This window comes from Patella vulgata, chromosome 9 (assembly GCF_932274485.2).
Source record: "Patella vulgata chromosome 9, xgPatVulg1.2, whole genome shotgun sequence".
NCBI lineage: Eukaryota > Metazoa > Mollusca > Gastropoda > Patellidae > Patella > Patella vulgata.
Genome location: NC_065887.2, coordinates 29,125,952 through 29,146,136, shown reverse-complemented (window position 1 = coordinate 29,146,136; position 20,185 = coordinate 29,125,952). Strand labels below are relative to the sequence as shown.

At 36.8% G+C, this 20,185-nt stretch overlaps 1 long non-coding RNA gene across 1 annotated transcript; it reads right to left on the bottom strand.

Moving 5' to 3' along the window:
* Positions 1-1,057: 1,057 nt before the first annotated feature.
* LOC126807793 (uncharacterized) lies at positions 1,058-19,636 on the bottom strand. Its single transcript, XR_007674169.2, has 3 exons — positions 18,977-19,636; positions 1,574-1,666; positions 1,058-1,103 (listed from the first exon to the last, which is right to left on the bottom strand). It is a non-coding gene; the product is annotated as an uncharacterized LOC126807793 (long non-coding RNA).
* Positions 19,637-20,185: the final 549 nt, after the last annotated feature.

Sequence of the window (20,185 nt, the reverse complement as noted above, 5' to 3'; positions counted from 1 at the left end):
GTAAACAATTAAATAGTAATTCAAGATTTACAGAAAGTTCCACAAATAGTAATTCAAGATTTACAGAAAGTTCCACAAACTGCCAACTTGGTTCACTACTAAATCCACAATAAAATCTCTTTCAACCATAATACTTTTTAAATAATGTTCATATAAATAATACTTGGCGCAAGATATAACTTCTTTGTAAGCCTATAAACACACACACACACACATATATAAATAAATAAAAGCAAACGAACCAACATGAACGCACACACACGAATTGTCATCACTGAAGAGTCTTTGAAGCAAGTGCGATGTAATACTTTACTTGATTACTGATCTTCGAAGATGAACAAAGTACTAAAATGTACTACTATTAATATAAATGCACATTTCATCATATTTTAGATCGCTGATGGTATTGATGTTTCCGCCAATAAGCTTAAATCAACACATATTCACAATTATTTTTGTCCATGTTCACATTTGTTTCCATATGTATTCGAAGTCCATCATACCATTAGCCTACTACAAGATAAAAATAGACACATAAGTTGTCTACATTATATAAAAAATACAATTACAGTTCTAGGCAGGTATAGTTTTTGAAAAGCTGTTGGACTGATTCTAAAATCGAAATCTCTTTTAACAGTCGACATTATGGAAAATCACATGTAGTCGTTTTAAAGACGGCGCGACCCTTTAAAACACTAGGATCAACACGCGAGGTTTCATTTCTTTCCAGCTCGAAATGTCTAGAGCTGTAGTTTGTTAATTTTTATTTGTTAAAGATTTTTTCATTTAGCCAACTCACCAAATTAGCACCATGATTACACACCATTTTCACGCCTTTTTTCCTAGCAGCCGTGAAACACGTTGTATTCATCCGCCATATCGTGAACTGTCTCTATACCATCTTCATCCCTGCTTTCAACCGAACTACCCGTGCCCGTACTCGTGCAACTACGGGCACTAGTTGCTGACCGACATGCCCACTTTAATTCCTCTTCGCTGTCGGGAACTATATGAATGGCCTTGACCTCTGTTTCGCGCTTTTTCTTTTTGCTGCTTACGCGTCGTTTGATAAACTTATATAATTTCCTGGTGTCGTTGGTAAACTGAAATTAGATGAAATTCGAGAATGGCAAATTAAAAAAAAATTACAACAGCCCCATAATGTCAAACGGTATTATTTAACTTTTACCAATAACTTTTTAATGGTTGGGTGGGGGGGGGGCGAGCGGTCAAGACACGGGGTATCTTTAACTTGCGAGGCTGATAAATCCAGTACAAATACCAAGGCTGTCTGGCGGTGGTGGAAACCACAAGGCCAATATGTAGCAAAGTTAGATATTAAATACCAAGGGTGCTTAACGACATCAAACACTACCAATGGTGTCTAATAGCCCCCGCTCCCCGGGCAAATATATTAGATATCAAATACCAAGAGTATCTAACAATACCAAATGCCATGCATAGGCCAATATGACGTGTCTAATTTAAACACCTGTACTGTTAGATCACGTTGACTCTATAAACCTAACACTAATTGGGTTTCTTTTATAAAATTAACGGGTGTAATTCTTACCTCATCGGCTGCGTCAACGAAAGATTTCCATCCCGATTTATTTTCATTTGAACTGCTGGGGGATGCCATTCTTTCTTCTATGTCTTTATCGCTCTGTTAATATATAAAATATAATTAAGTTTAGTTACAGTCGGCGATATCACTTATGTGGAAGCAGACGTTGAATAAAGCTATTTCACACACACACAGATACATGTATAGTCAACGTGTATAGTGATTATGGAACTATGTGAATACCATCCCCCATGGGCCTATAACGTACATTATATCCGAGAATGAATGCTCAACTGAAGAACAAAATGAAATGAATGAGCTAATGAAGACGGGCATACGTCATAGAGGAAAATTTGTCCCGGACACCGGCACTACGACCTACTCTTATTTCGAATTCCAACTGTCAAAGGTTCTATCATATGCACGCCAACATGTACGATGGACCTCGATTTTTCGTTCCATACGAACGGCTAAACACATAAGAATTTATGTGAATAGACGGCTTGGAGGATTGTTTTTTTTTTTAGAAACGTTGTTATTTACTTGTTTATTGGTTCTAGTTTCATATTTGGCTTACTGTGTCGACAGTGGAACAAATAATCGGTGATATTATCACACTTGTTCATCTATTGACGTAAAATATTCATCAAACCAATTTGATTAAAACACAGATCCTATTTCGTTTCGTTTTTTATAGTTCAAAATTTCGTTTAACTTATCAGTACTATGTAGTTGAGATCAGTATTATAAAAACAAATCAATATTTTATCGAAAACACAAAGCGGTTTAAAAGGAATTAATTTAATTTATTTACAGTAATCAATATAACTATACGTATATATATATATTAGCTTTCAAAAATTAAGCCTATACTTAAAACTATTTGTACAATAATACTAATTGAATATAATTTTTTTAAAAAAACAATCTTTAGATTATGTTTGTGTATTTTCACTTCTTGGAAAAATACTTTTGGACTTTTTAAAAAAAAGTTTCTAAGGGTGTTGACGATTTGAAATATCAAAAAAATTTAAAATAGGAAAAACAATAAAAGAGGTTTAACGTCCTACTGTTCTGTGCCGATTGCAGGAACCACAGCAACAACGATCTTTAATTGTTAAAATTAAATTTGAAATTCGTTTAAACAGTTCTATATCACATATATAAAATAATTGTTGGACGTCAACATTGGTTTTTAACTTACAATTTACGAGTCATACAGATTCTTTTTAGTGGTTTTGAAAAAGTTTAATTAAATACGCCCGTGGTCGGATTTTCAGAAATAAGGAGTGATTTTGAATATAAATTAGTTAAATTTATTAGTTTGGTGAGAGTGAAAAAGTCACTAAACTTAATTTATATCACAGTCATATAAACAAAACAGGCGAGTTTTATTGTCAATATATATCTAGAATTACAATTGGCTTTTTATTGCTAATTTAAACATATCCACATAGGTCACCCTATTCTTCAACAATTCCTTATTGTCAGAGAATAATACTTTATTACAGAGAGAAGTGGTGTTTAACGTCCACTCGACAGAAACTGGGTCTAGGTCACTTCGAGACTAACCTGGTTCAATTTTATTTCAGCAGTGGAAAGAAACCGGAGGACCCGAAGAAAACCCTCGGGGTTGGATAGACGATCACACTCCTTCCCACGTACAATCGGGGAATGGAAACCACGCCATTTGACTCAGTGATAGACCTTGTGATCTATAGCGCACGCTTTAAACCATTCGGCCACCCAACCTTTTTTTATTATTACAAGTCGTGCGTTGTGTTTGCATGGTAGATTTGAACCTTCCCACACAAAGTAGTATCTGGTGTTTCGAGAAGATTAAGAATACCCAACCTTGTACACGATGCCCGCTACTACTATTAATAACACTTTGGGTATTATAGAAACATTAATGTTGGTCATATAAATCTTGGATGAGAGATATAGAAGATAATTATACTGTGTCCATAAATATTGAATCTCTTTCAAACCCAGAATTATTTGGGTGTTTTCTAAACTGATTAATGGAGCGGATCAAATTGGGTTTTTATTTAATCTATACCTACGCATAATACCGATATAGCTATTACACTGGTGTAGATAGAGAGAGAGAGAGAGAGAGATAGAGAGAGAGAGAGTTAACGTCCACTCGAGAAACAAACTAGGTCATTTCGGAACTAACATATGGATCAATTGTATTTCAATAATTGGGCACAGGCAACCATACTCCTTGTTACGTACAGCCGGGGAATCGAAACCACGCAAGTTGACTGATCCACAGACCTTACGATGCAACGCACACGCCCTAACCATTTCCCCCCCCCCCCCACACACACACACTGATATTAATATAACGCGTCCATGGCATATTACTGCTACACTCTTTATCATATGATTGATGATCTCATCGTATTTTAAAGTATTACATTTGTCTGACTTGATCCCAAACATATTGTTGATATTAAAACTTACCTTTAGTTATGATAAAGAAGACAGCTCTGAACATATATTTAACTATTATTGACAATCAGACACTGGAGAAGGAAATGGATAGACTCTTTAAACACTGGGGACTAATGAATCTTTATATATTATCCATCTAATTGAACGGCTAGTCCATAGCTGTCGCGTACGGACAAATCCCCTAGCAACCAATGATATGCGCTGTTACAAGTATGTAACACTATTGAACAAATTAGATCACATGACTGATAATGAACGGGGCTGATTGATTGATCGTGTTTAGCGATTAACCTAATTAGATAATCACGTGGACAAAATTAACGATGACAATCGCCGATGTGTTACAAACTCAAAACATTGTTTTGTCTTTTAAAGATGTTTCTGGCAGTCTAAATATGTAATAGATTTTAAGATATGAGTTGTTTTGTCTACGATGTCGTCTTTTAACAATACAGGCCAAACGTCTAAAAACTATTATGAATTAAAAAAAAACAACAGTCGTGTCATTGTTGACATATGAAATAAATGAGGCACAACCAATGTTAGGTACAAGACAACTGGGTGTTTAATTTTATACCTTTTCATCATGTGTAGGTTTTAGAAATTAGAATTATTCGTATAACAAATACTTATAGACAACACAACAAACTAACGTTGGATAATATAGATTCTGTGGAAACGCAGCACAAAATTAAATTGAATTCAATTACTTTTTATTACGGAGAGGCGTTTCGACGACGATTCTTTAGTCTTTATCAAGAAAAAGAAATGGAATAGGGTTTAGTGTCTTCAATTTTTGAGAATCTTAGTCAAAATGTCGCTCAGTAATAAACATAATTGTATTTCATATAATTGTGACCTGTGTATTTCCAGCGCAATTATGCCATTGACAGTTTGAAACAATTTAGCTTCTGTGTGGGTTCCAATTGGTGAGACAGTTACGACTTCATAGGGGTACGTGGTGCACGTGACAAGTTATCTCTCCTCCTTTTAGACCACCTGATGTCACTTCTTTTTTAAGGAGTTCACATAGCCACAGACTGGTTACTCAGCTGGTGACCATTGACAGTAATGTCGGCTTGTGAAATCTAGGTCCAAAACATTGCACCAGTTAGCTAAAAGTAGTTATTGGCTGGTGCAGTAGGCTGTGTATGCTTAAATGTTGTTATACATTTGTATTACTTAGCTGCGGGGGAAATGCTTACTTTCCGCCGCTACTGTGGCGATCTTTTAGCAATAAAGAAACAAGTATAAATACTTATTAAGAAATATTTTCTTCTAACACCATATTCAAACAACATGTATGTCAAAAGTACACACTATTCTTAAAGTCGCTCGTGCATTACCGTGAAACAGACACCAGAGTTTAATCGTATTACGATTACTATACATATTAACATATTATTTATATTATCTATATTCCAGATTATATCACGATAATCTTAATATATATTAATGGGCCAGTGGATTTGTAAATATACTTTTATGGAGATTTTCTATATTTAACTCCCACAGGAATTTGGCTCATTGACATTCGGATGGTAATTAATCCGAGCAAACCCATTTGATTTCATGGCCGCTATTATCTGAAGATTGCGCAGTAAGATTTCACAACAAACATACAAATTTGGAAGTAGTTTCAAAATGTTACCAACTAGACACCATCCATGTCCGCTAATATAAGCCCGGTTGCATACCATTCTAATGTTCGCGGGCTTTTCCGATGTTTGGACACCGGATGGGGGAGAAACTGGTCCTCAAGTGGTACTCATCTTTTTGTACTTCTTGGGGTGGCGTTCTTCGAAAAAAGCCTAAGGCTCCGCCAATACAATAACGTTCGACATGATACTTGGCGTGCTTGTTCCTTGGTCAATTTTGCATTGATTGGCAGAGTGACAATTCCAAGATGGCGGAGATCTTGTCATGGACATTTACATGCATCGTTGAATTTTCTATTAAGTGTGTACCGAAAGTTGTGCAAAAAAAAAAAATAGTCCTACCACCTACCGATATTTTTTCGCTGTCATGTAATATTTAAAGGTGGTAATATGATCTCACTGACATGCTTTACATTTCACGTTTCCAGAAATTTATAATTTGACATTTTCAAAGATACATAGTCGCATTTTCTACGACTTACATATCGAAAGTTGTGTTTAACACAATAAATAGACCTACAACCTATCGCCGTCAGGTGCTGTCGATAGGTGGTAATGTTTTGGGCACTACTTCAGACAATTCTAATAAAAAAAACCCAAAAAACCACCTCCAAACCTTCGAATAGACAAAAAACGTGCTTTCTCTCTTTGGCCGAATCTGGTCGCCATTCACCATAAAAGCGACTAAAATGCAACCAAAGGGTACGAATGTCTCAAAAGTATCTGACTCTTTCCCAGCTCTGCATTCAGTCAATAAAATGCCAAAAAGAAAACGATGGAAAGAGTCGGGAATTTTGGAATGACCTAAATGGGACGATATTTGGATCTGGGTTTCAGAAGCCAAAGATATTCTAAGGGGTCATGCTCTCGTTCAAAGACCACCAGAAGAGTCACTCGCCCAATGGATTAAATATGATATTGCCCAATGGCGAATCTATATAAAACACACAATTCCACTTTCTCGTATTCATCGATCACATTTAGACAATTAAATGTTCGTGGAATTCTGAGTACAGAATAGCATTACATTAAAAAAAATTATCTCGTCAGTAAAACATAAACAGCGAATCATTGACTGGACTGTACTGAACGACACTGCAAACGTTCGATAATACACTAGGCTTTAGACTAGAATAACAAGCTATCAATTACATTATATATAGAAGCCTGATAATCGATATAATATCTTTAACAGTATAAATACATTCGACATTAATCGTCAGTATAATTATAATAGAAGATTTAAGATAAATATCAATTAAAACGTAACCCTAAAGACCAAGGAATATAGCCTATATAATGGTTAATGAAAAGGCCAGGAATCATGCCGACTTATATTCCAGCTAAAGACAACATGATGTGGGCATTACAAAAGCTTTACACCCCTACCCCTCTAATACTAAGCTAGTTATAATGGGCGTCCATAAATGACGAAAGCATACACTGATCCGTAGTTAAAGCGAGATCAAGCCTTCTATTGAAGACGGCACTGAGCGGGTATTAGGTTTATTTACATATTAGTAGAATTGTTGACGATTCTAGAAATAACATAACCTGCAGTAAACATATAGTTGGGGCAACGTTGAGGTATTATGTGGTATTCCATAAAGATTCAGTTTTACGACCGATATCACTTATACTGTCCAGATATTTGTCATTTGGGGACTAACAAATGATACAATTCTATTTCAGTAATTCGCTTGGAAGCAGCTATGCTATCTTTTCTTTAGCAGTGGCAGGAAACAGGGAGACCTGGAGAAAACTTGCGAAATTGGGAAGGCGGCGTACACACTGTTTTTTATTCAAAGATTACTTAAAATTTTCAGCTGCTCAGACGTGTGACTATTTAATCTAGTAAACTAAAAGAAAGGAGGTTGGTGGGAGGGGGGGGGGCGTAAATATACCGACTAACGTGAATATAGCTTGTAATTAATTAAATGGTATAGATATTCCTTTTTATCTACCACAGAACAGTCCGACATTTTTCAGCATAATTTAACACTGCTCAATAAGCCAACGGAGCTTAAAGTACATTTGAGATTCTTAATCTTTAAACGCATATACGCATGTAAGTGAAAATTTATTTTTACCTTCCAATTCGTGTCCGTCCTACGTTGTTGTTCCTTTCTTATGGTAATATTGGCTAAGCTATAAACGACAGTCATTCACAGTTTACAAAGAAGTGACTTCAACGAATTCAGATCATTCAAGGAAATACCATCATGACAAAAGACAAGTCATTGTCCTATATCATATTTAAAGACAACGTAGGTTGAAAGTTGTAAATATTTTTGTTTTGAAACCAGGGTAGCGTTTATGTCAATGGTTATTGATTAACCATAAAAGTAATTGGTTCAAGCCCAAGATTTATATTATTGATGAACGGCCATGTATATTATTATCATATAAATCCAACCATTTCTTTCTCTGTGTTGATCTAGTAGTATTAGTATAACGGGAAATTAAACTGTGGAATTGTGGTTGCTATATAACAATACTACTAATAATTCAAGGTTCAATAATACATACACCACAAAACTTATACAAAACCTTGATAAACAGGCCTTTCTCGGTTCTTAATGGTTATTGGTAGAATTTTATGAATCCGGCCGACTGTAGTGAAACATAATAATATAACAAAGAAACTCATCTAAATTTCGGGCTGCGAGTTGGATTAAGAGTTCTATTAAGGATAACACGTAATGGTTAAGTAGGTAATTGAAATGCACATCGACCTCCCATGGAATTATCTTTTAATGAAAATACAGATCTATTACAGTATTACTGTAGAATTCGCCCCCCCCCCACACACACCCACCACCTTCGTGTTGGAGAATTAGTTTACTATTTTGTTATGCGGTTATATACGTTTCACACAAAGGGTAAATAAACCTTTTCAATTTCATTAAATATAAAAATGAAAACATCACCAAAATATACTCAAAATTCTCGAAGTATACTAATAATGTCGATTTATGAATTAAAATGACGGTCAACTAGTTTCGTGTTTGTTCCCAAGTCCTCTGACCATGTCCGCTCTTCTTAAACTGCAGTATGAAAATACCTGTAATACTGCCTCTGTTATAAGGCTATTTTGGAGTCCTTACCTTCTATTTTTCACCTTAATTCTTCTTGGTTCGCCAAAAAAAGGCCATTTCTTACCAAATCAGACACAAATTTAAAATAACTTAACTCTATTTTTAGTAGAATTTTGCAATTTAAAAACAAAAACAAAATACATTAGAATGGGTCCGCCATTACAAGCGCGAGTCTCGGTAATATAAACGTATTTTGTTTATGTTTTTGAATCGTAAAATAGCGTTGGATTATTATAAATTTGTGCCAAATGTGGCAAGACATTATTCCTTTCGGCGAACAGAGAAGAATTACGGTGAACAATTAAAGCAAAGCAGGGGCTCTAAAATAGCCCCAGAACAGAGGTGAGGTAGAGAGGTAAGTCGGACGTTATATAGGTCTGGTAGCTTATCAGATTTATCTCAAATTTTGTATTACATTCTAACAAAACAAACAATTTTGATAAAACATGAATGTTATAATACTGTTTAAGTTTAGAATAAGATTAGGTAAGTAAAATCCCATTATTTATATCTAAGGGGTACTGCCAGATCCCCTCTGTGTATAATGCAAATTAGCAAAGCCTGAAAGCAACAGTGTCCTATCCCAAGGTTACAAGTTCGATAATAACCCTTTAATTGAATTAAAAGCTGTAGGAGACCGTTGTGTTGGCTTTTCATCGACCATCTTCTGACGTCACATATATTCAAGTAAGTTATTCAACATTTTTTAACACCACGCAAAAACTACAATGTTCTATTATTCCAATAAGGTATACACATACCTTAATAATAAACTAATCGATACCTTTTGGGCGTTGTAAAGAAATAAAGTAATCGATGGAGACTCTCAATATTGACATAGAATGTGCACAATATTTATTTTAGACTTCGTGACAATCATTAGATCATTGCATTACTGTGTTATTGGCACGAACAAGTGGTTGTTCCACCTTAGGTCGTGATGTAAGTTCTTGCAAAACACAAAGGCGTCCATTTAATAATTATATTGTAGTACGTTTCGTATAATAGTCTACATAATATAAAATTTGAACATTATAATCACGTTTTGAACTAGAACTTAAAGTAGCTAAGTCTCTAACTCAATATCATCAAAAATTTTCGACATTGAAAACACGAATTATTTGTCAATTCAAATCAACATTGGTCTTGTGATCTTACAGGGAAAAGGTGGGCTTCTGATATCCAATATTCAAGACAAAATTAACATTTTACCATTGGTACACGAATCGTGTACCATAATGCGTTTCAGCGTCATTTGGAACAGGGGACTCAAAGAACAGGGCTAGACATATTCAACAAGTCATGTCAAATGGTGACGCTATATTCTTATCTGGAGAGCATGCGCAATAAATACCATCGGTGTAGACTGGAAAAACCAGACGCTAAAGATTGCCATTATGAGACTTCTGGCGTATTTCGCCGAACATAACTGATTAGAAATTACAGTAAAAACAGAAACGATTGAATGTAAATCAGTTTATATACATTCATATTACATTATTATATGCGTTGCGTCCCATTTTTGTCAATTTCTAGGTTCCAAATATTAGCAATTTAGCTCCTTTAACAGGATTTAAAAAAAGTCATTTGTCCCTGTGTTTAAGAATTAAAAAACATTAGCCTAATGAGAAAGGAAACAGTCTCGTGGGAAAATTAAATGTAACATTTTTCTCCATTTATAAATTTAAAAGACTTTTTTTTACATTTTCAGTTTAAGAACTGATTACAAGGAAATACATTTCTATGGTCGCATAGCAACTCTTCAAAATTTCTGATGTCTCACCTAGAGAGCGACTAGTTTAATCTTTTAAAATTACCATTTAAAAATTTAAAAGGCTTTTTTTTTTACATTTTCAGTTTAAGAACTGATTACAAGGAATACATTTCTATGGTCGCATAGCAACTCTTCAAAATTTCTGATATCTCACCTGGAGAGCGACTAGTTTAATCTTTTAAAATTACCAAGTGATCGTTTGTATTACCAATTATTATCTGTCCACATAAGACTTGTCGGGACCAAAGCCCTTTGGTTGGAATCAAAATAAAGTGTGGATTTAGGTTGATCTGATCTAGGATTGGTGATGGAAAAGACTCTGGCGTGGGCCAGAAGAACTACGAAATTTTTTCAAGACCGGTTCTCCCTAGTTTGGGGTGGCGGCTGTGGAGCTGACATATAAATGTACTTAGTCCTACGATATACTACGAAGGGGGTAACTGACAGTTGGCATTCCAGGAATAGTTGGAGGAAACGTCGCTGTCCGGGTGAAATTATCTCAATCGCCTTGCACACATATAATCACTGGAATGAAACATATTGTGAAATGGCGGGGCCTTAACGCCATTCCATTTAAAATCAAAGACTTCTACTCTAATAAACAGTTTGGGTTGTTCTAAGAAACGTCTAAACAAAGAGTTGCGTTAAAGGATGACGAAAAAATGAGAGAGAGAGAAATGAATCATTTCTCGATTATTTTAAGATAGGTAGGTTAATATATGCGAGACCATTGGGGTATCACTCGAATCACAAGTGCAAAGAACCGAACCAACCCGGGCATATGGTATATTCTACTTGTGAGCCCACTACAATAACCCCCCCCTCCCCCATCAACATGGATGGTAAAGTTAAAACATGTACGTTGTTTATTTTGATGGGGGTGGGTGTCTAGTGGTTTAACGTGATAAGAGGTAGGGTCATTTTAGTACATACTATCTACGTTCCCTCATTGGATCATGAATACAGGGTCGTGATGACCTTTGGTGGTATTAATGACATGTATAAATAAAGTTAAGTATAAGTGTCAATAAAAATGGACATTAATTGGACATTTTTATCCACTCAGGTTCTTATTATTAATATCAAAGCACGGACTATATAGTTTCATGTGTGGGTTTCTTTTAATTTTACAACCGGTCGCTCATTTTGAATATATACTAAACAGCAAAAGAAACGCCAGGTGGGTATGTTACTCTGAATAGACGCGTTGCATAAAACTTGCCAAATATGTTATTGTATATTTGTGACCACATCGCCAACGTTACCTGAGCAATACGACTCCTTCCCAAACACAGAATTTAATCCAGGAAATGTTCTCAAAAACACAACCTGACTTCTGAGATGGTAATGTGTTCTCCATGATTTTCATGTAACTCATGCTGCACGTGCTGTTCACCGGGACCAGCCCTATAAAATACACCCCCATACCTGGTTGAATCATTCACACTACAACGTCAGCTGCATGCCACGACCCACGACAGCTCAGAGGAACCGGGCGCTTGGAAGACTCGACACTGGCCACACTGCCCAAGCCATTGCCAATCACTTCCAGGTCAATGTTCGGACCATCTACAGGCTTTAGCAACATTTCGATCCACCAACACCACGGATGATCACCCACGAACTGGTAGACCAAGGGTTACCACAAGGCGACAAGACCGCCATGTTGTGCGACAGCACATGCAGAATCCCTTCACACAGACGTCTGAGACAGCACGTCAGACAGTGGGAACACACGGAAGACCCATCAGTACCGATACAGTGCGCTGACGTCTCATCAGAGAGAACATCCAATGCCGTAGACCTAACCGTGGACCGATCCTCACCCCAGCCATCGACGTGAAGGTCTACAGTTTGCCAAACAACACCAGAACTGGCGACACAGGCAATGGAGAACTGTTCTATTCGCAGATGAGAGTCGGTATTGCGTATCAACTACAGTTGGCAGGACCAGAATATGGCGTCAACGTGGCCAGCGTTATTCTAACCAATAAGTCATGGAACGAGACTCATGGGGAGGTCCAAGCATGATGGTTTAGTGTGGAATCGGTGTGGTGTTCAAAATTCTTGGTCCAGCGAGAGGATCACAGCAGTGCGCTACATCGATCAAGCTCTCAGACCCTACGTCATACCACATTTCGCACGTCATCGAAACAACGTTTCCAGCATGACAACGCCTGTGCCCACACCGAAAGAGTTACTTGGGAAATTCTACAGCAAACCGGTGTCAACGTTATGCACTGGCCAGCCCTTAGTCCGGACTTAAACCCGATTGAACATCTTTGGGATGAAATTCAGAGGAGACTTAATAACGTTGTACCGAGACCAAATACAGCCGGTGGATTGCGCCAGGCATTTTTGAGAGTGTGGTTCCAGGTGCCAATGGCATTCATCAATCGGCTGGTCCACTCCATGTACAGACGGGCCTAATGGGAGAAGTTAGGGGGCGGGGGCGGGATGGGGGGATGCTTATCCTGTCTCGTGTACGACAGCCGTCACAATGTAGAAAGAAATTGCATAACTCCTTGTCTTTCGAATGCAGAGCGCAGTCGGGGTCTACGTACATAAAGTCAATGCCGGTTCCAACCGGGTGATATGTTCATACTCATTGCCTAGTCCAACCGGGTGATAAGTCTATAAAGTCAAAGTGAAGTCCAACCGGGTGATATGGCCATAAAGACAATGCCAAGTTCAACCTAGTGATATATCCATAAAGTCAATGCCCCCCTTCAACCGGATGATATACCTATAAAGTTCTCTAACGCAAACATTATATTGTAAAGAATAAATTGAAATGAATGACCTTGTAACTTAATAACCCGGTAGACCGTGCTGTGAGTTATTTTAGAAGAATAACTTTTGAAGATCAAAAGACGACACTAGACATAACCTTTAACGTCGTCAAACACTGTCGAGTTAAAGGGACGCATCACCTTCATTTAATTTTTGTTTGTACCAAAGATATATAATTATTTATACACATTTATTGAGCTAAATTAGTTAGTAGTTGCCGAGATCAATACAGTTTAATAGAACGGTGCTTCACAATATGCAACACTATTTGAGGTCTCTGGGTAAACCATTGAAACAAATTATACGTCATTATTATTAGCACCATTTGTGAAACACAAGTACAAACCATGCGAAGCTATGTAAAGATATATTCGATCTTTTATATTAATTTGTTCGTTATTCAGTAGAATATTCAGCTATGATGGCTGAGTCGACTCCAACACTGATTATCTTGAATTGAGACATAATATGTTTTACACCTAAATCCCTTTAAATTTCGTCTTTACTTATTTTTTTTTATGAAAACAGGACAATGACTCGATCACGATCAGTTGCTGACCGAATGAATGGATGAAATGGCGTTAAACATCCTACTTTTCTGCACCCCATACCTCCTGGTTAGTGAGCCAATGCAGTGCCTTACTCACAGTGGCTCCTCAGTTGCTAACAACAACGTACATCTTTGAAACATACCCAATTGATCAAATAAATCGCGGCAGACGATCCATAGCGTGCCAAAGTTATAACGAATGACATTAAAGACTTAGTACAAAAAGAGTGTGCTAATTTACTATCGATTTTCATGTTGTCTTCTGTTTAAATAGTCAGTTATTTTACGTTGTATGTATAATTATAGCTATTGTTTTAAAACTGAGTGTCACTGGGGAGCTTTTTTGTTATTATATAATTTAGAAGGGTAAGTCACCTTTCTGACCTAGGTTATCGTGAGCGGCTATAACACCAACCTTATGGGTATGTCTGTCCCATTTGTTAATTTGCAAGGCGTGTTAGGCTAAAGAAACATCGGCGTTGCTCATAGTGAAGTATGTTTACTCTTTCTAGATTACATGAGTTCGCATAGCGGGGTATGCTTACTCTTTCTAGATTACACGAGTTCACATACATTGGTATGCTTACTCTTTCTAGATTACACGAGTTCACATAACTTGGTATGCTTGCTCTTTCTAGATTACATGTGTTCACATAACTTGGTATGCTTGCTCTTTCTAGGTTACATAAGTTCACATAGCTTTGGTTTGCTTACCCTTTCTAGATTACATGTGTTCACATAACTTGGTATGCTTGCTCTTTCTAGGTTACATGAGTTCACATAACTTGGTATGCTTGCTCTTTCTAGGTTACATGAGTTCACATAACTTGGTTTGCTTGCTCTTTCTAGGTTACCTAAGTTCACATAGCTTTGGTTTGCTTACCCTTTCTACATTCCATAGCACATTGTGATCACGTAGTAAAGTTCACAAAACACTGTATGGTTACTTTGGGAGCCACGGCGGCTCAGTGGGTAAGACGTTGGCTCACTAACCTGGAGGTCCCGTGTTCAATCACTGCGTCGACCGAGAAAGCTCATCGGGATTTTCCTACGCGGTTCAGTGATGCAGGACCGATAGTCGTTCGGATGGGACGGTAAATCATTGTCCCGTGTACACATCGGTGTGCACGTTAAAGATCCCTTTAAAGTTGGAATTAGATATAAGAGTATGCCGTAGCACACTGGCGTTTTCACGTCTTCATTAGTCAGTCGGAGCAGAACAGTAGGATGTTAAACCCCATTTCATTTCATTTTTGTATGGTTCCTTTTTCGAGCTATTTCCAGGCCGTTTAATACCACTTTACCTTGAAGGTGTTCATAAATTTACTCAAAATAGTTTTATTGCAAATTAAAGAATAATACCTCATCTTGGTCGCAATTGTTTATTTTTTTGCCCATTACACCCTTATCTTATCTACATCCTGCCTGTTCCCGTTAAAGAGGATTTTCCGGTTGTACGAGTGTTGTGTGTGGAAGGACGGGCACTTCATTTAATCTTGAAGTGTTTCGAGTGCCGATAAACCAAACTCACGCATCGACACAGTTATCACTGTCTCATTGTTTTATTTTACATCGCAGATATCCAGGGACGCTCGAATCGAATGGTTCCAAAACAAGAACGCGAAAATTAATTCACAGATTGACCAGGGCCAAAGATTGTTTTATTATTATCATTTTTATGGGCCACATTTTCATATGGACGTATTATGCCGTCGTCCCTGTCCACAATTTGTTTGTGGACACTCTACAGGTCACAATTTTCATCCTATTTTGACGAAACTTGAAATATAGGTCTACCTCCCAAAGATCTTGGTTCCTTACGATAATGGCATGTATCGGACCACAACTTCATGAATTCTGGACCCTGATTGTACGATAAATCACGTTTTAGCTTGTGGGCACTCTATAAAGGTCACAATTTTCATCTTATTTTGATGAAACTTGATATGCATGTTTATAACCCAAAGATCTTGGTTCCTTTCGATATTCGCGCATATCGAATCATAACTTCCTGAATTATGGCCTCTGATAGTACGAAAAATCGCGTTTTTAGCTTGTGGTCCCTCTAGAAGTTACAATTATTATCCGATTTAAAAAGAACGTCAAAATATATCACCGTTACACCGTAATGTTAGTTGAGTTCGAATTTCGTGAAAATTGGACCAAAACTGCCTGACAAAATGACCGCCCTTCGTACGCAAATTACTGTAAAAATATGATATAACAGGGCTGTGCACCCTCTATAGGGCACAATTTTGATCCGATTTTGATGAAACTGTCAATTTATGTTTATAACCCAAAGATCTTGGTTCCTATCCATATTCGCACATATCGGATCGTAACTTCCTGAATTATGGTCCCTGATTGTACGAAAAATCGCGTTTTTAGCTTGTAGTCCTTCTTGAAGTCAAAATTATTATCTGATTTAAAAAGAACGTTCAAATATATCACCGTTACACCATAATGTTGGTTGAGTTCGAATTTCGTGAAAATCGGGCCGAAACTGCCGGACAAACTGGTCGCTCATTGTACACAAATAGTGTAAAAAGGTGCCAATGTTGTGGACCCTCTAGAAGTCACAATTTTTATCCGATTTTGATGAAACCTGAAATGTATGTTTATGACCGAAAGATCTTGGTTGCTTTCGATAGTCGCGCATATCAGACTGTACATTATGGATTATGGCCCCTGATTGTATGAAAATCGTGTTTTTTAGCTTGTGAATTCTCTAGAGGTCACAATTTTCATCCGATCTTAAAAACCGTTAAAATAGATCACCATTCCACCATAATGAAGGTTGTCTTTGGATTTCGGGAAAATCGCAATAAAAACTGCCCGACAAAATGGCCGCTCTTTATACGCAAATTGTGTAAAAGTATGTAATACAAAGGTTGTGGACATTCTAGAGGTCACACTTTTATATACCTTTATGTCTCAAAATTCTAAGTCCCTTTCGATGTTTGCACATTTCAAACCATAACTTCTGGCTTATGGCACATAATTGTACGAAAAATCGCTTTTGTTTTTAGCTTTTTCATTATCAATCTCTTGCGAAATGTGGGCGTATCTTGCCTGGCAACCGCTGGTATAAAATTAACTTTACAGACAATTACCTACTTAGACTACGCTATTTTTCACGCATGTTCGACAAGTCAAGTAGCTTTAAATATGAGATTTTTAAAATTATATAATATGACTGTATGTAAATTAAGAGAGGTGCATATACAGAAAATAAACTTGACGCATATTAATGGAACAACGAAGCTAATATAATTCTAATTAAACAGTCTTAATGTGCTACACAACTAAACTTATCCTTGCCAGAAAATTAATCAAATCGATCAATCCGAACATTACATCTATACTATTTTAATGTCACGCCGCCATTTTTATGCATCTAAAGTCTATAAATATTTAAATATGTACACAATAATTATTCTGTACAAGTCTGTGTGTGGTGATGGTGGGGGGTGGGGGGTATACTAGCATGCGGAAATATGGAAATTGTGCATGTTGTTAAAGTTTGAAATATTCTTTCTATACTCGTCTACTCAGTTATTCACTAGCAACAGTCTTTATATTAATAATATCTGTGACGTTTGAGACATTCGTGAACAACCTGGCTTGTTGTCCTTTAAGAATAACATTCTTACAGTAAACATAACATTTTTTACTTTTGTGATTTGTTATTGTCCTCCTGATAATAAATATTAATATGATTAGATCTGTAAATCTTTACTGTTATATCGTTTGTTACTCATAAAACCATATTTACTTCACTGCACTTATCTCATCTACGTCATTATAAAATTTCCCCATTAATATATAAGCTAATAAGTCTGACTCGACTTTAAAAGTTATATCGTCGGTAATCTCGCCTTTAGTTTTACCTATTAAATGACAGATTAGGAAGACAAAATATGAACATCTATATAGTATTGTAATGTAGCGAACGTTATTCAAAGTGATAAACACTATCTGTTTCGAAAAAATGAAATGAAATGGGATTTAAAGTCCCACTCTTCTCCACAGACTGGGATAATGAAGACGGACAAACGGCATGCGGTGTGCTGTTAGGGGAATTTTGCCCGGACAGTGGCACTACGGCCTACTCTTATTTCGTTCTTTTAGGTTCACACCAATGTGTACACAGGACATGGTCACTCCCGAACAACTATATATGGTGTCCCTTGTCAGGACGGCCACTGACAAGGGGGAATCACGCCGGAAACTCGATGAGCACAGGGGTCGAAGTCATACCCACCGAGCCGCCGCGGCTCATTTCTGCTTATAATTTAGAATGGGTGTTATTCTATAACATACATGTTTGTCAGTAACCGGACAAAATTCGCATGGCTTAAATATTGTGATAACAAGGAAATCTAGAACAGAGATGAAGAAATACTCAAATATCACCATTTTTGACCATACTGAAGGAACACGTCATATTCCAAAACAAAAAAAAATATAACGTTTAATATAAAAACTACCCTATTAGTTCTTCTTATAAGAAGGTATTTAAAACGAAACAATTAATCTATTTTCATATTTACTTTCCCGGAAATGTAATTAAAGCTGATAGAACTCAAACAATGAACTATATAGTGTATCTACAAAATTATCAATTTTTATGATTTCAGGTATCTAGAACAGAATTATATTTGTCTGTATATATTCATAGATTAAAATACCACGTGTTCGGATACAACAGTTTTGAAAAGGGGTTCGCGGTTTCGGCCACAGAGAATATCAAACTTACATAGGTTGTGCGAAAGCTCAATGGTAGAGCGCTGGACCGGCAACTGTGAGGCGAATGGGTTCGATTCCCGTAAGGGCTAGGAAAGGTTAGACCCACGGCCCGTGCTTACTGTGGGGGGATCTGTAAAGAAGAACTCTTACTTCCCGATAACCCTCACCCTAGTCGGTTAATAACAGTAGTACCATATAGCCCCTAATTGACCTCTGCTGGCGTTCGAACTTTGTGGTCGAAGTCTTCCCTTAAAAAGGCATACGATGTACGTTGAATCGTTTCAATCGACTTAAGTGTGTGCTAATCTGATCAGAAATACCTACCTCTATCGGTGCTATCCCCGTTATCCAGTCTGTCGGAGAACCTTCATAATTTGTTTTATATTCTCTGTCTCCTAAACTGGTACAACTTGCTACTGAATTCTTCCTCGACATCTTCACTAATTCCACTCTCAGTCTAATCCTTGGTAATTTTAACAATGAAGTATACCTTTTCGTGTTTTTAATAACTACTACCAGATAGGCCTATGGCAAATCCTTTCCTTAAAGGTCAACTCATTAATTGAAACTTCAGAATCTCATTAAGTGAAAATAGATCTAAATCAAATGTATTTTAAATGTTGCGTCCTGAATGTCACACGAAACATTTTTTTTTTTAATTCTGTCTTATCCTCGAAAATCTTTCTTTGGCTAGGTGTATCCAATTTAATTCACAAATTATACCAGTAAACGGGTTTTTACACACTCCAAATTTGTCTACACTGGCCGATTGATAAAATCTTATCCAGATTCGGCCTATTGCTTTGCCTAGTTCGTGTTCCAAATGTCAAATATGAAATAAACATACAACAAGTGTATGAAAGTTTCCACTCTACCAAATATTTCCAAACACACCGATTGACTATGTAATATTATGATATGGTGTTTGTACCAGGGTACTATCCATTGTATCAAAGATAATCGATCACATGGGTCAATGATCAGGGGGGTCTATACATGCCGATTACGTAGACCAATTGAAGAGGTGACAGATAAAAATCATTCGGTACACTACTTCGTCTTAAAAAAAATTGTGCGATATCAATGAGGCTTATGCCTATTGTTGGTAATACCCTGTTTTTTATTTACTATATCTGAATGAGAATTAGAATTTGGACAGGGCGTTATAGAATATCCCTTTATTTGCGTAGCAATGGTTACGATTATTATTAGCTGAATGGCGACTACAGCCATTGCAAACAAAATGTTTCTCAAACCGGGTACCGAGTAAAGCCGCCATACCGATTGCCATGCCAACCTCTCTGTTAGTGTATTCTTTGTTGAAGGAAAATTGTAAGATATTGAATAATGTATTCAATTTCCCTTGTAAATTGAGGTAGTACCTGGGGCTTACGTTATTATTAGAATCTGCCCACCATACCGAGTCTGGGTATGGTGTTGAAGGAAAATTGTAAGATATTGAATAATGTATTCAATTTCCCTTGTAAATTGAGGTAGTACCCGGGGCTTACATGAGTATTAGGATCTGCCCAC